The 15,416-nt window shown below is 48.2% G+C and overlaps 1 protein-coding gene across 2 annotated transcripts in view; it reads right to left on the bottom strand.

Annotated features, from left to right (window-relative positions):
- CRACR2A (calcium release activated channel regulator 2A) overlaps positions 1-1,787 on the bottom strand; it is a 200,725-nt gene extending 198,938 nt beyond the window's left edge. For both annotated transcript variants that reach the window (XM_040345184.1, XM_040345185.1), the window contains exon 1: positions 1,551-1,787. The gene's annotated coding sequence lies outside the window, so the exon portion shown is untranslated. The remainder of the gene's footprint in view (positions 1-1,550) is intronic.
- Between the last annotated feature and the right edge of the window lie 13,629 nt (positions 1,788-15,416).

Here is a 15,416-nt window from a genome sequence, read left to right as displayed (position 1 = left end):
CTCGAGATACGCCGCGTAAGTGTGTGCCGTGCCCACAGAACTAGATACGCCTGAAAATAGGCTTCATCCGACCGACGTAACTTTCCTACGCCGGCGTATCGTGGGCGCATATTTACGCTGGCCGCCTCATTGCAAATATGCAAATGAGGGAGATACGTCGATTCACGAACGTAGTTGTGCTCAGCGCATAATATACGCGGTTTGCGTAAGGCTTACGTCCGGCGTATAGTTATTCCCCATCTATGAGGCGCAACTCATGCAAAGGTATGGACCAGGGAACAGCCGTCGTATTTTACGTTGTTTACGTAGTAGTACGCGGGCTGGGCGTAGGTTACGTTCACGTCGTAGGCAGTGATTCGACGTATCTTAGGCAGTTGTTTCGATGTGATTCTGAGCATGCGCACTGGGATGCGGCCACAGGACCTCTCCCCCACATTTGAACTCCACAGGTCTTTGAAGCTTAGATGTGAATGACCCTTAAGTTACATTACATTTATTTGAATGTGTTGGTGTACTGGACCACCCCAACATGCCACAGGCTGTCCCTAGAGTTTATCCATTCTCTATCATGTAAAGCTTTCCCCTTTTATTAGTCACATGAAGTCAATGACGTTGGGAACACAGAAAGGATTACAATTCTGGAGTCAGCAAGAGGTGCCACGTTGATGTAAGAATGGTGCCTTTGGTAATCTTAGCAGTTCTTTGGGCCAGCTTTTTGGGTGTCACGTCTGAGGCCCCGTACACACGTCCAAGGAACTCGACGTGCCAAACACATCAAGTTCCTCGTCGAGTTCAGTGTTGATGCCGCCGAGGATCTCGGCGGGCCGACTTTCCTCATTGAACAACGAGGAAATAGAGAACATGTTCTCTATTTGGCCCGACGAGTTCCTCGTCGGCTTCCTCGCTGAAAAGTGTACACACGACCGAGTTTCTCGGCAGAATCCAGCTCAGATCGAGTTTCTGGCTGAATTCTGCCGAGAAACTCGGTCGTGTGTACGGGGCCTGATACACTTGAAAGCCTTTTTCCATAGACAGTTCTTGACAAATGTTTTGCAAGGTCACCAGGTCTTCCTTGTCCCCCACCAATTGCTCAGTTTGAGACTGGCATCCAGAATCCCCTACTAGGGCCAATTAGGACATGAGCCGAATGACCAACCAGCATGTTTTTGGACAGAAGGAGCAAATCAATGCATACCATGCAAATTTCATATGGATAGTGTGCTGACCAAGATTCAAAACAAAGACCCCCAGTGCTGCAAGGCAAGCATAAGTTCTAACCACTGAGATACATTGCCGACTATACAAATAAAGTACACTCTATATAATCAAAATCCATTAAATAATTATTCAGTCACTTTCAGAAGTCTATTTAAGAATTTAACACATATACATTTTTTTGCAGGGGATTTGCAGGCCACAATTAGAACACGCGTGTTTGTCAAACATCTGTTTGCTTTCAGCCACAACGTGATCTGCGAGTGCTGAGCCGATCACAGCGAACCAATCTCAGAATGCCATAGGACAGTCATTGTGAAACTTTTTCTACTTACTTTGACTAAGTGAAACTACAAAAGAGGAACTTAGAGTCTCCAGATGTCCATTTCTCCTTGGGAGCTGAGAGCTAGCGAAGGAAACTTTTCGTACATCCACATGTGTCAGAATTGTGCTGCCTGGGTTTACAAACCGCCTTCCCTGTGAAATCACTGCAGGAATGTGTGTTCGTTACCTGCAGCCACAGTAGAGCTCCTGTGAGTCTCTGGTGTAGACAGTTGTGGGAGGTTTTAGCATAACAGGCATTGTCACAGCAAGAGTGGAAGGACAGGCCTCTCTCGGGGAGGGACCAGTAGACTTACAGTAGGAAATGTGCTGAAGAGTTTGACACATTGTGATTCCTATAAGAAATACAAAGAAGACACATTATTTAGACTTGCTTATCCCAGTGCTTAATGGATAAGTAAATATATATATATATATATATATATATATATATATATATATATATATATATATATATATATATATATATATATATATATATATATATATATATATATATATATATATATATATATATATATATATATATATATATATATATATATATATATATATATATATATATATAACATAAATAAGAAGTTTTGAATGTGCTTCATAAACTTTATTAGGCTGCAATCACAATAATGTTTGTGTTTTTAACAGATGTTTTATCACAATAATATTTAACCCAGAATAAATAATCATATTAATATTCATCCTTGCTGCTTGACCATTAATTTTGACAAAAATCTTCCAATATGATTACCATATATACTTGTGTATAAGCCGACCCGAATATAAGCGAGGCACCTAATTTTACCACAAAAAAATGGGAAAACTTATTGACTCAAGTATAAGCCTAGGGTGAGAAATGCAGCAGCTACTGTAAGTGGAAAAGAGGGTCAACAATGCCCATCTGCAGCCTCACTGTGCCCATTTGCAGTTTCACAGTGCCCATTTGCAGCTTCACTGTGCCCATTTGCAGCCTCACCAGGGGCGGACTGACCATTCGGGCACTCGGCCACCCATGCCACTTGGGGGTCCAATCAGGGTTGCCAGCCTCAGTAAAACCAGGGACAGTATGTAAAAATCTGTTTGTTTTTTTTAAATCCCAAGATTATAGCTGCCCTACCTCTCCAGTACCTTTTCAGTGTGTATGTGTATTCTGTGTGTATGTATACTGTGTGTATATTGTGTGTCTGTGTGTGTATACTGTGTTTGTATACTGTATGTGTATACTGTGTGGCCCCATAATCTATTGCCTGGGGGCCCCATAATCTCCTATTGCTCGGGGGGCCCATAATCTCCCATTGCCTGGGGGCCCCATCAGTCTGCCCCTGAGCCTCACTGTGCCCATTTACAGCCTCAATGTGTCCATCTGCATGCCTCAGCTTCACTGTGCCCATCTGCATGTCTCAGCCTCACTGTGTCCATCTGCATGCCTCAGCCTCACTGTGCCCATCTGCATGCCTCACTGTGCCCAGCTCCCTGCCTCACTGTGCAAATCTCCCTGCCTCATGTACCTGATCTGTGCCTCATGTACCGGGGAGTGTCAATTGTACCTGTTGACATGGGGTGTTAACTGGGGGAGATACCTGTAGAGTGGAGATTTCATCACAAATTGTATCAATCTTATTTTTGAAGTGATTATCAATCTCCTGGGCAGTGAGTGAGCTAGTGGGGGGGAGGCAGTGGAGGACAAAGTAGAGAGTTGAAGGTAGAGAAGAGTTGAAGGGGACTGGTTGAGAAAGTGTTAATGAGAGTGGTAAAATGGGTCTGCTTGGCGGTGTGGTGGGTGCCAGGAATTGTATTTTTGGAGGGCAGATTTGTATTGGTTGAATTCTTTGAGAGACTTAGTCTTATACCACAGATGCTCCCATTTTTTGAGATTTCTGGTGTCGTCTGTTTGCCAGGGTTGCAGGGGTCGAGGCCTGATTCTGTGTGTAGTGAGGTGAGCGAGCTCGTCCAGGGTTGAAGACAGGGATTTATTGTAGACATAAGTGGCTTGGTTGGGGCAGGACAGGGGTTCGATTTTTTTCATAGAGGTGGTCAGTAGCAGAATAGAGGAGAGAAGGATTGAAGTGGTGAAGGTTTCTATGGGTGGTGGCTAGGGCAGCCCTCAAAATTTACACTTGTCTGCTCGCATTTTGCGAGTACATTTTGAGGGCTGGCGAGTGTGGGCTGCCTGGGAGCAGGGGGGGGGCGAGCAAGGAGAGGAGCCGGAGCCACCGCCGCATGGTTGTTCAAAGCGCAGGGAACATAACAGCTTTCAATTCCATAGCTGTGTTCCCTGCCGTGAGCCGTCATATACAGCCCCTCCCCTTGTCCGGGCACTTTGATAGACAGATCACCCATCCCAGGATTGGACGGGTGATCTGTCTATCAAAGTTTCCTAGACAAGGGGGGAGGGGCTGTATATGACGGCTTGCGGCGGGTAACACAGCTATTGAATTGAAAGCTGTTATGTTCCCCGCGCTTTGAACAACCAGGTGGCGGCTCTGGCTCCTCTCCTCACTCTTACCCAGCACAGGTAGGCTGCAATGTGGGGGGACTCTGGCTGCAATGTGGGGGGACTCTGGCTGCAATGTGGGGGGACTCTGGCTGCAATGGGGACATTTTGCTGCATTGGGGACACTGGCTATACTGGGGACACGTGACTGCACTGGGGACACATGCTGCATTGGTAGACATGGGCAGGCTGCATTTTTGGGCAGGGATGAAGTTGTTGTTAATATTTATTTTTATAACTTAATTCTGCATAAAACATTTAAGTGTAATTTCCTAAGATTTATGAGGGCGTGTCTAGGGGCGGGATTAGGGGCGGGACATGGTAGGGGTTGGGCGGGGCAACTGGTGGTGAGTACGCCTTGAGGCCTGGCTAGAAGCTCAGGACTTGAAATTTTGAGCCCTGGGTTAAGGGATTGGAGGGAAAGGTGGTGGAAGACAGGGAGATAGAGAAACAAATGAGGTGGTGATCAGAGAGAGGAAAAGGATAGTTAGAGAGGTTGCATCGAGCCCATTAGGTAGGAGAATACAAGGTCAAGGGTGTCGCCATACAAGGTCAAGAGTAAGTAGAAGCCTGTACCCATTGCTTCAGGTCAAATGAGGTTAGACTAAGAAGTTTAGAAGTAGCAGGAGTGTTTGTATAAACAGGGATATTGAAGTCGCCAAGAAGGAGAGTAAGTAGGGTAGCCAGGCTGAAAACACATCAAGGAAAGTTGATAACGGTCCATGGAGATTCTTGGGGAAGTTGGAGAGAATAGGCGTATACAGTAAACTTTAAATCAGTGATCTCCAAACTGCGGCCTGAGGGCCGGATGCGACCCTTTGCTTGCCTTTATCCGGCCCTTGGGGCAGTATGCCTCCCACTGATACGAGACACTATTCTGACATCTGACACCGACAGTGGAGATCTATTTCTCCCACCGACACCACTAATGGGCCACTATTCCCCCCTATGATACAAACGATGGGGCACTATTTCTCCCCCTAATACCAGAGGTTTAGTCCCATTGATGCCAGGAAAATTTCAACCCCCGCTAGCCAAAGTCCGGACCTCCAAGGGTCTGAAGGACAATAAACCGGCCCTTTGTTTAGAATGTTTGGAGACCCCTGCTTTAAATGATGAGAGGGACAGAGAGGGTGGAGAGTGAAGAACCTGGAAGGTGCTCTGTGGGGATAGGAGGAATCCCACTCCACCGCCCTTGCAACCATTAGGTCTAGGGGAGTGAGTCCAGAGAATGCCACCGTGGGAGAGAGAAGAAGGAGAAGGAGTGTCAGATTTGTGGAGCCAGGTTTCGGTGATAGCAAGTAGATTAAAAGAGTTTGTGCCAGAGATGTCAGCGGTGAGTTTGTTGCAGACAGAGTGAGCATTCCAGAGGGCACAGGAGAAGGGGAGGCTGGTTTTGGAAAGAAGAGGAATGGAGACTAAATTGCATAGATTGCGACTACTGCCAGAGGTTGTGGGGTGATGGTGATGGGTGTGTTGGGCACAGTTAAATAAGGAAGGTTCAGGGTTTGGGTATATATCTCCAAAGGTTAGTAGAAGCAGAAGATTAAGGGAGGTAATATGAGAATACGATTTATATGAGGGGACATGCTTCAGTGTCCCAAGGGTTTGGTTAGCATGTGGGATCAAGTTAGAAAGAGGTGATGAGTGCAGTAATAGGGAGAGGGGAGAAGTATACATGTATGTGCATGGTATATATACTGACAGTGTCAGTAGGGCAGTGGACAGTGTCAAAAAGGCAGAGATTGGTGTTAGTAGGGCAGTGGACAGTGTCAGTCGTTTTTATTTTTATTTATTTTTAGGAGCTCTGTTAGGGGGCTTTGGTGAAATTTCAGGGGTCTAAACAGAGGGAATTAGTGTGTGCCCGGAAAAATGTACAACAGCTACACAGACACCAATAAACACGTAAAATAAGTTCTAGCCCTGAGTATTCTAGAAGTGAATATTTCTTACATGTGAAGTTAATTATCTGCTTAGATTCTAGGCCTTGGATCCAAATGTTCTCTGGGTTTTTTTTCTCACAGACTGCTGCTAAAGACCTGGATGAATGTTAGCTATACGGTTTCTTACACAGACACAGTAAAAAACAAACACAATTGTTACGTAAAAAAGACTGCTGTTCAAAAAACATTGTTTGTGTAAAAAGCTAACTAAACTTGCGCCCTTGTCGCCGACTCCCATATATTGTAACATTAAATCCATTATTTATCTTCTGGTTTCTGAGATCATGGAGTATTTAACCACTTTAAATCCAGACAGTTTCACCCCATTCCAGTCCAGGCCATTTTTTAGACTTAAAGCGGTTGTAAACCGCATATATAATTTTTTTTTTTTTTTACCTGCAAGGCAAAATGCATAATCAGCTAGTATGCACCGCATAATAGCTAATTATGAAATACTTACCTCAAAACGAGGTGAACAACACTTACCTGGTTCACGCCGAGCGAGATGTCATCTTGCTCCGGCGTGTCTTCCGGGTATCGCCGCTCCAGCGCTGTGATTGGCTGGAGCGGCGATTTAAAATCGGCAAGGTCCGGCGGCTGCCGGATCTTTCGCCGTGGATCCCCCCTGCGCATGCGCCGCCCGCATTGCGAGGGGAATATCTCCTAAACCGTACAGGTTTAGGAGATATTCTTTTTACCTACAGGTAAGCCTTGTTATAGGCTTACCTGTAGGTAAAAGTGAAAAATTAAGGTTTACAAACGCTTTAAGCGTTTACTTAATCATGTAACACTGTATCCAAATTATTATTATAATAAATAATTATTTGTAAAAAAAAATTGAAAACCATTTATCTTTTTCCTTCCACTTCACAATTATGTGCCACTTTGAGTTGGTCTATCACATAAGATCCAAATAAAATACATTTCAGTTTTTGGTTGTAACATGACAAAATGTGGAAAATTTCAAGGGGTATGAATACTTTTTGAGGGTACTGTACAGGTAATTATATAGTAGAGCCACACGTCTTCAGAATCTAACAAGAGCTTTATTTGTCACAGCGAGACCCCTTTCACACTGAGGAGTTTTTCAGGCGGTACAGCTCTAAAAATAGCGCTGCTATACCTCCTGAACAACTCCTGCCCAGCCATCTCAATGTGAAAGCCCGAGGGCTTTCACACTGAGGTGATGCGCTGGCAGGAGAGAAAAAAATCTCTTGCTAGCAGCATCTTTGGAGCGGTGAGAGGAGTAGTATGTTTACCGCTCCTTCCCATTTAAAACAATGGGAAACCGCGGTTATACCGCCCGCAATGTGCCTAGATTAAGGCTTACCTGTAGGTGCAATAAATATCTCCTTAACCTACACGGTTAAGGAGATATTTGCAAGAAAGATGGCACCGAAGTCTACGGCGTCTGCGTGTCGTAGACAACAGCACAGCCGCACTGAGCGTGCCGTTTCTGAATGGGATTGTGCCGTCCCTGACAGCTCCCGCAAGCATGAGTGGGAGTGACACAATCGCGGCTCTGGCCAGTCACAGCGCCGGAGCCGCGATACAAGGAAGTCACTCCGGGAGACATGGCGGCGGTGGAGGAATTTATAATGAGCTAGTATGCTATGCATACTAGCTCATTATGCCTTTGTCTTGCAGGGTGTATTTTTTTTTTTTTGTGGGTTTACTTCCTCTTTAAAGTATCAGTCAATCCCAAACACGTATTTTAGCTTTGAGCAGGTGCTCTACAGTTAAACCACCCATATAATAGAGAAGACATTTAGAGAAGAGGAACACCCCAAGCTGGGTGTTAACAGCCAAAATTCCAAGATGAGCGGGAGTAGAACCAGAGAAAATCTCAGTAATATACATAATCTAAGAAAATGTACATTTACCAGGGTCTGCATTTTGTTTATTTTGCTATTATGCGCAGATGTCAGGGCAGTCACCCTCTTCCTGACTTTCACCAGTTAATTGTCTAGGTCTCTAGGACATACCTGGCACATCCTAGAGTTCTTCCCTGCCGAGCACACACCTGTGGGTGTAAAAACTGGAACCCGGAATCATTTCAACTGCTGAAGTCCCAGTCTGTGTAGTCAACAGCTCTTTCAACACCGACAGCTGTAGCAGTTTACAGAATAATGTGCAATAAAAAGTAAACCAAAAGTTAGAATGTGGTTAGCCGCAGCTGTCAGAAGCAGTTAATTATAATGTATCTTTTTTTATACACAGGAATCTCTGAAGCAAACCTAAAAAAAAAATTTTTCTTAAAGCCCAACTCCAGGCAAAAATGAAATTTATATAGTGAATTGTTCACCAACTACTTTAAAGGGTTATTAAAGAATTTTTTTTTTCCTTTAAAATAACAAACATGTTATACTTACCTCCACTGTGCAGTTCGTTTTGCACAGAGTGGCCCCGATCCACGTCTTCTGGGGTCCCTCGGCGGCTGTCTTTGGTCCTCCCCGCAAAGTACTGACCACAGTCATGCGAGAGCTCGCATGGTGGTGAGTAATTGCGGGCGCGCTCCCGTGATACAGCGAGCGGCCATAGCCGCTCACTGTATCAATCGGCCCCCGTCCCTCGGCATGCCGCGTCAGACGTACGCCTGTCGGATCGATCCCAGATGCTGTCGTATCTTGTTTTGTGGATACAAAACAAAGATACGACGCAGGAAATTTTAAAATGACGCGGCGTATCAAGAGATACAAAGGCGTAATTGTTCTGTGGATCTGGCCCAGGGCTTTTATAACAGAAAAGAAACCCCAGTGGTCTCTTCTATCATAAATTCCTCTCCTGGCCTGTCAGTGGTAATGCAATCTGAGCTGTGCATGTGCAGCTTAGACCATATTTAAGGCACCCGGTGTGTGCTGTGGTGAAGTGTGGTGAAGTGACACCATGACGGCCCGACCATTCAAGAGCACATACCCGGAAGGAAGATCGGGATGGAGATGAAATTTCCAGGAGCATTTACAACTCAGCATTGGAGGGCTCGGTTTGAGAGGTCTATCATAATGTTCTAGTATGTGGTACATACTAGAACATTATGACATCAGCCTACAGGAGGATCATTTAAAAAAGTAGAGTCTTTGCAGAGTTTACTATAGCGTTAACTATACATAATTAACTTATTTCTTTCTAAGTTGCTAGCTACTATTCTTTTTTTTAATTGATAGCATATGTGCAAAGATTTTTTTGTTTTTCTTTGTACAGTTGTTTAACTGGACAGACATAAATTGAAGTTTGGCTGGTTCAGCAGGAAACCAGACAAATTTTGATCCATGTATTGGCAGACTGGTTGTACTGATCATACAAAAGTACTAATCACTGGCCCTCTATTGGTAGTACAACCCTGTGCTTTAGGATAACACAAAAAAAGTCCAAACAAATCCAAATCTGTCTGGATAAAACACAGTAAAAACAATATAAAAGCAGCTGCTTAAAATATAAAAGTCACTTGATAAAAGCAGAAATATAAAACCAGCCCGCACAGAGCTTGTTAGTAGTCCTGCAGCAGCGCTGCAAACCCCTGGTTTGATGAGAAAAAAAGCTGTGTGGGATGACCAGATCAGATAGCTATCCAGCATCTGACCGGAAGTGACGTTTTTGCACTCCACTGAGGGAAAAACCAGGAAGTAAAAACTGCAGGAAAGTCTCCAGAGTGGTATTCAGGGGTCTACGTCTAAACAGTGAGAGTTGCAAAAAAACATCAAAATTTTATACATTTGCCTGACTATTTACATGACTCAGGTAGCCTGGATACCCATAATAACCCATTAGGACCCCAAACCATAACCCCCCCCCCTTTCTTACACTAAATTAGAAGAAAACTGAGGCAACACCTGAGATGGAGAAAATTGGCCATAGCAGCCATAATTTTATTAACCATTTGTAACATAAATACCTTTTATTAACTTTACATTATTTTTTCAAATATAAAACAGCTTTTACAACAGCCATATAAAAATGGCAACCATATACAGACATGTGGTCAAAAGAGGTAACACACACATAACATTTTTCCAATATCCTGCGGGACGTAATCAAAAAACCAACCGCCAGCCTTAAAGGCATACCAACACCCCCTATCCCGCAGTACACAAATTTCCGTGTTCCAGCGGACACCATTCCGGTGGAATACGGAGAGGGTCCATAACCGCTGGACCCCCACACTTCCTTCATACTGTTCCTTTTTTGACCTCCTGGAGACCACCTGACACCGCCACTATTCCTACTGCTATGACGACCTGCATCCATGACCTGCAAAAGAAGAACACACACGCACAACACAAAACGAGACAAAAAACAGGGAGGGTGGGTGGGAAAACTGCCTCCTTCCTATGTCTTCCCCCACGCTGCTGAGCCCTGTAGCTCCGCCCCCTCCTTAAATAAACTCCCCAGAGCCCGGGAAACTAATGCCCAGCCCCCTGCCTACCCCCTTTTCCTCCCCAACTAGTAACCCCTTGTGTCCCAAGCACCCGGTCATGTCCGCCCTGCACTATTCCTCTGCGCTTCATGCTCCGGGCTTCTCTTGACTCAGGTAGCCTGGATACCCATAATAACCCATTAGGACCCCAAACCATAACCCCCCCCCTTTCTTACACTAAATTAGAAGAAAACTGAGGCAACACCTGAGATGGAGAAAATTGGCCATAGCAGCCATAATTTTATTAACCATTTGTAACATAAATACCTTTTATTAACTTTACATTATTTTTTCAAATATAAAACAGCTTTTACAACAGCCATATAAAAATGGCAACCATATACAGACATGTGGTCAAAAGAGGTAACACACACATAACATTTTTCCAATATCCTGCGGGACGTAATCAAAAAACCAACCGCCAGCCTTAAAGGCATACCAACACCCCCTATCCCGCAGTACACAAATTTCCGTGTTCCAGCGGACACCATTCCGGTGGAATACGGAGAGGGTCCATAACCGCTGGACCCCCACACTTCCTTCATACTGTTCCTTTTTTGACCTCCTGGAGACCACCTGACACCGCCACAGCCTGAGAGGTTAACCCCTTAGCCTCGAGGGCCACCCCACACCCGCAGGGCCCTACGGATTCCATCTTCTAACCCCAAGGCCCACAAATCGATCCCAATATCAGAAAGGTGGACGCCGTCCCCCCTATGAAACAGTCCCACATCCCTCTCCAACTCAGTGTGCCGAATTACTAACCCCCCATTACGTGCCACGAACCTCCCCACCACCTGATTGACCTTTATGCGAGCCTTGTTCAGCCTATCCACTGATCTAGCAGTACGCCAGGCCGTCCTAACTACCATATCCGACCAGACCACTATCAAACCTGGGAAGGACCTTGACTGCCATTATAAGCTCCGCCATCGGCCGGACACCCAAGTCGTTACCCCCCACGTGCAGGACCAGCACATCTGGGGGGCGATCGAGCCGGGCGTAATGGCTGACCTCAGGAACCACCCTACTCCATTCCATCCCCCTAAAACCCAACCAGCGTACGCATGCCTCCCGCCTGGAAATGCCCAATTGCCTGCCATCCGGTCGGGCGTCTGCTCTCCTGGCACCCCAGAACACGTAAGAGTGCCCTACAATCCATACGAGGCACGGGAAGCTGCAATCTGAAAATAAAAACGATTTCATGTAGCACATAACACCAACAAAACCTCCACCTTCTCCACTTTACAAACACCAGCCACGACACATCCCTTTGTCCGTTTCCCATTGTCCCCCTCCTCTCATTTAATCAGCCAGCAAATGCGGACGCACATAAGATCGGAATCTCCTAGATTCCCACCTACCTATCTTCTTAACGGCCGCCTCATCCAACCCGCACCGTGCAGCCTCAGTGGCCGCCCCAATGCGGAAGGAGTGCGAAGCATACCGTCGTCCGTCATACCCCGCAGCACACAAACATTTTCTGAACACTGTCACAAATTGGAATCTTGACAAAAACGTCCCGTCCCTGTGCGCAAAAAATGCCCCCAACCCTACCGGGCGTACCCCTAAAAATTCCTCGACCGCTCTCACCGGACACACCTCGGAACCCGGCAATGCATAGAGCACCACCCGTGTTCCCCTCCCTGCCTGGTCCGTCTTGGACCGGCGCAGCATGATCACAACGCTTCTTTCCTCCACTCGAACATCCTGAAAACCGAACCCCCCAGCCACTGACTTAGATGGGCTAACTAATTCTCCCAACCTAAAAGCCCCAAAAATGCGACCGCAAAAACCGCCCTAAAAAGTATCCCCTCGTATCCTGACGCGCACACCTCCCCCAGTTTGCCGCAGATCGCTTGAAGCACTGCGAATGACACCGGCCTACGCGAATCCCTCCTTACCTTTCCCTTCCTATATCCCTTCACCGCTTGTTTTACCCAAAAAGTTTTAGTAAAATCCTGCAACCCCTGCAACTTGAAGAGAAATGCCAAACCCGCCAGCTTGCGCTCAATGGCGGAAACCGACCCCCCATCCTCCATGTGCCTGGACACAAAATACAACACCAACCATCCCCCTTCCCTACCCCCATCTCCTACGTCACCTCCCACCTGTCGCAAGAACTCGAACCACTCCCCCCAGACTCTAGAGTACGCCGTCCACGTCGCCCCACTCACCGACCGTTGGATCCAACGCGCGGCAAGTCCAAAGCAGTGTCCCACAGCCACGCCGGGCACGGCACCCCGGTCCGCTCTGCCGTAGGAGCCAACTCCCTGAACCTGCCCCACTGAAAACGAGACAGAGAGTCAGCCAGCGTGTTGTCCACCCCCGGTATGTGCACCGCATATAGAAAAACATTACACTGCAGGCACCGCAACACCAAATGTCTCAGCAACCGGACCACCGGCAAGGATGAAGCGGAGATCCGGTTGATGACCTGCACTACCCCCATATTGTCGCAATTCAGTCTCACCTTCCGATTTTTCCACTCTTCCCCCCACAGTTCCATTGCCAGAACCACTGGAAACAATTCCAGCAGCACTAGGTTCTTGAGTAAACCCGCCGCCCTCCATGAATCTGGCCAAGGTTCCGCACTCCAACGACCCCGAAAAAAGGCCCCATACCCCGTTGACCCAGCCGCATCCGTGACCAGGTCCAAATCGAAATTACTGACCGGCCCCTCCATCCACACCGACCGCCCATTAAACGTCTCCAAAAAAGTGTGCCACACCCCAAGATCCTCTTTCAGTTCCTTGGTCAATCTTATAAAGTGTCTCGGCGATTTTGCTCCCGCGGTGGCCGCCGACAGCCGTCGGCAAAACACCCTACCCATGGGGATGATCCTACATGCAAAATTGAACTTCCCCAGCAATGATTGCAATTCCCTCAACGTGACCTTGCTGCGTCCCAGGAAGTCCCTGATCACCTGCCTGAGGTTCTCCACTTTGTCCGGCGGCAGACGGCACTCCATTGCCTGGGAATCGATCACGATCCCCAGAAAACTGAGCTCCGTCGTAGGGCCTTCCGTCTTGTCCGCCGCCAAGGGGACCCCAAATCTTCCCGCAATGTGCTGCAATGTCGCCAATAGAATCGCACACACTCTGGAGGAAGGGGGTCCCACGCACAAGAAGTCATCCAAATAGTGCACAACCGAGTCCACCCTTGCCACGTCCCGGACCACCCACTCCAAGAAAGAGCTGAACGTTTCGAAAAACGCACATGAAATGGAGCAACCCATGGGCAGACATCGATCCACATAAAACTCCTCCTGCCACCGACAGCCCAACAGGCGAAAACTGTCTGGGTGTACCGGTAGCAATCGGAATGCAGCCTCAATGTCCGATTTTGCCATGAGTGCCCCCTTTCCATACCTCCGCACCCAGCTCACCGCCGCATCAAACGACGTGTATGACACCGTACATGCTTCCGGATCAATGGCATCATTCACCGACCCCCCTTTCGGAAAAGAGAGGTGGTGAATGAGGCGGAATTTGTTGGGTTCCTTCTTGGGCACCACCCCCAACGGAGAAACCACCAAATCCCTCATCGGTTGTTCCCGAAATGGCCCCCCCATCCGCCCCAGCGCCACCTCTTTTCCCAATTTTTCCGTAACTATCTCCGGGTGTTCCAAAGCGGATCGCAAATTCCCCGCTAGCGGTGGCACCGCCGTCAAATTACACGGAATGCGAAACCCCTCCGTAAAACCCGCAGTCAGTAAACGAGCCGCTGCGACGTCCGGGTACCTATCTAGAAAAGGACGCATCCTTTCCACCTTCACCGGCGTCACCCCCCTTTCCCGCAGAGTCTCCCCCCCGCTTGCCCCGCTTGAAGCATTTGGATAGGGGGTGGGTACCTCCGCAACCCGAGCATTCGTGTTTGAAACGACAGGACCCTCCAAACTTGCAGGATCCTTCGTTAAACTGCCAACAGACTCCCCACTTTTTTCCGGCCGACGGTCCCGAGGCTGCGGCCCCCCCGGCCCCCCCCCTGAAAAAACTGGCCCGACGCCCGCGGCGCAGACATAAGCCGCATCCACAAGGTAATATCCTTATGGTCCCACCTAATTGACGGCCGTACCGCCATACGCTGCCGGAATTGCTCGTCGTAACGCAGCCACCCCGTACCCCCGTACACGCGGTGCGCCTCCCCGATCGCATCCATGTAGCAAAACAATGCCGCACAGTGTTCCGGCTTCTTGTCGCCAATGACACTGGCCAGTATTGCATAAGCCTGCAACCAATTTCCAAAGGTGCGAGGGATGAGGCGGTAACGCCTCTTCTCCTCGTCCTCTTTCTTAGAGTCATCGGGCTTCACCCTGTCTAAATTAAATTTTTCCAGAGGAAGCAAAGAAAAAATTTCAACGTACTCACCCTTAACGATTTTTTCTCTCACCTCTGGCTTCAAATGCGAACCTAGGGGACCCTCAAAACAGACATATACCTCACATTTTGCCGCATCTGCAATCCTCACAATATCTGCCCTGGCCGCCGCTGACTTATCTTTTGTTGTGTCCCCCGCTACACTGCCTGCCGGAACAGCCGCTGGCACGCTGACGAGGGGGTCGACCGCCACCGCCGCTGGAGCAGCCGCTGCCCCCCCATTGTCCCCACTCCCCCCCACCCATGGTGCGACCTGCGGCGGCACCGCAGGACCCCCAGCAAAGCGCTGCAACAGGTCCCGCAGACCCCCCAGCAGGTCCTGCATCTGGTCCGGGACCCCCGAAGCGGCGGGAACCGCCCCCGCAGCCACAGGCGCCACCGGTCCCCGTGCAACCGCACCAGCAGCCCCCGGGTTAACCCCTCCCACCCCCAATAAGGTACACAAAGCATTAGCGAAATCAAGAGTAGGTAAGGAGGTAGTCTTACCTGGCTGCCTGGGAACCGCACCATCAGCCGCCGCCGCTACATCCACCGGTGGTTGTCGCACGACATCTTCCTCGTCCTCGGACACCTCGCCCTCCGACCGGTCCTCTGTTGCACTGCACGGCACTTGTGGCCCCCCAGGAGAAGGA

The sequence above is a fragment of the Rana temporaria genome, chromosome 3, assembly GCF_905171775.1.
Source record: "Rana temporaria chromosome 3, aRanTem1.1, whole genome shotgun sequence".
Classification (NCBI taxonomy): domain Eukaryota; kingdom Metazoa; phylum Chordata; class Amphibia; order Anura; family Ranidae; genus Rana; species Rana temporaria.
Note: the sequence above shows the minus strand (reverse complement) of the source record. Positions and strands in the feature narration are given on the sequence as shown.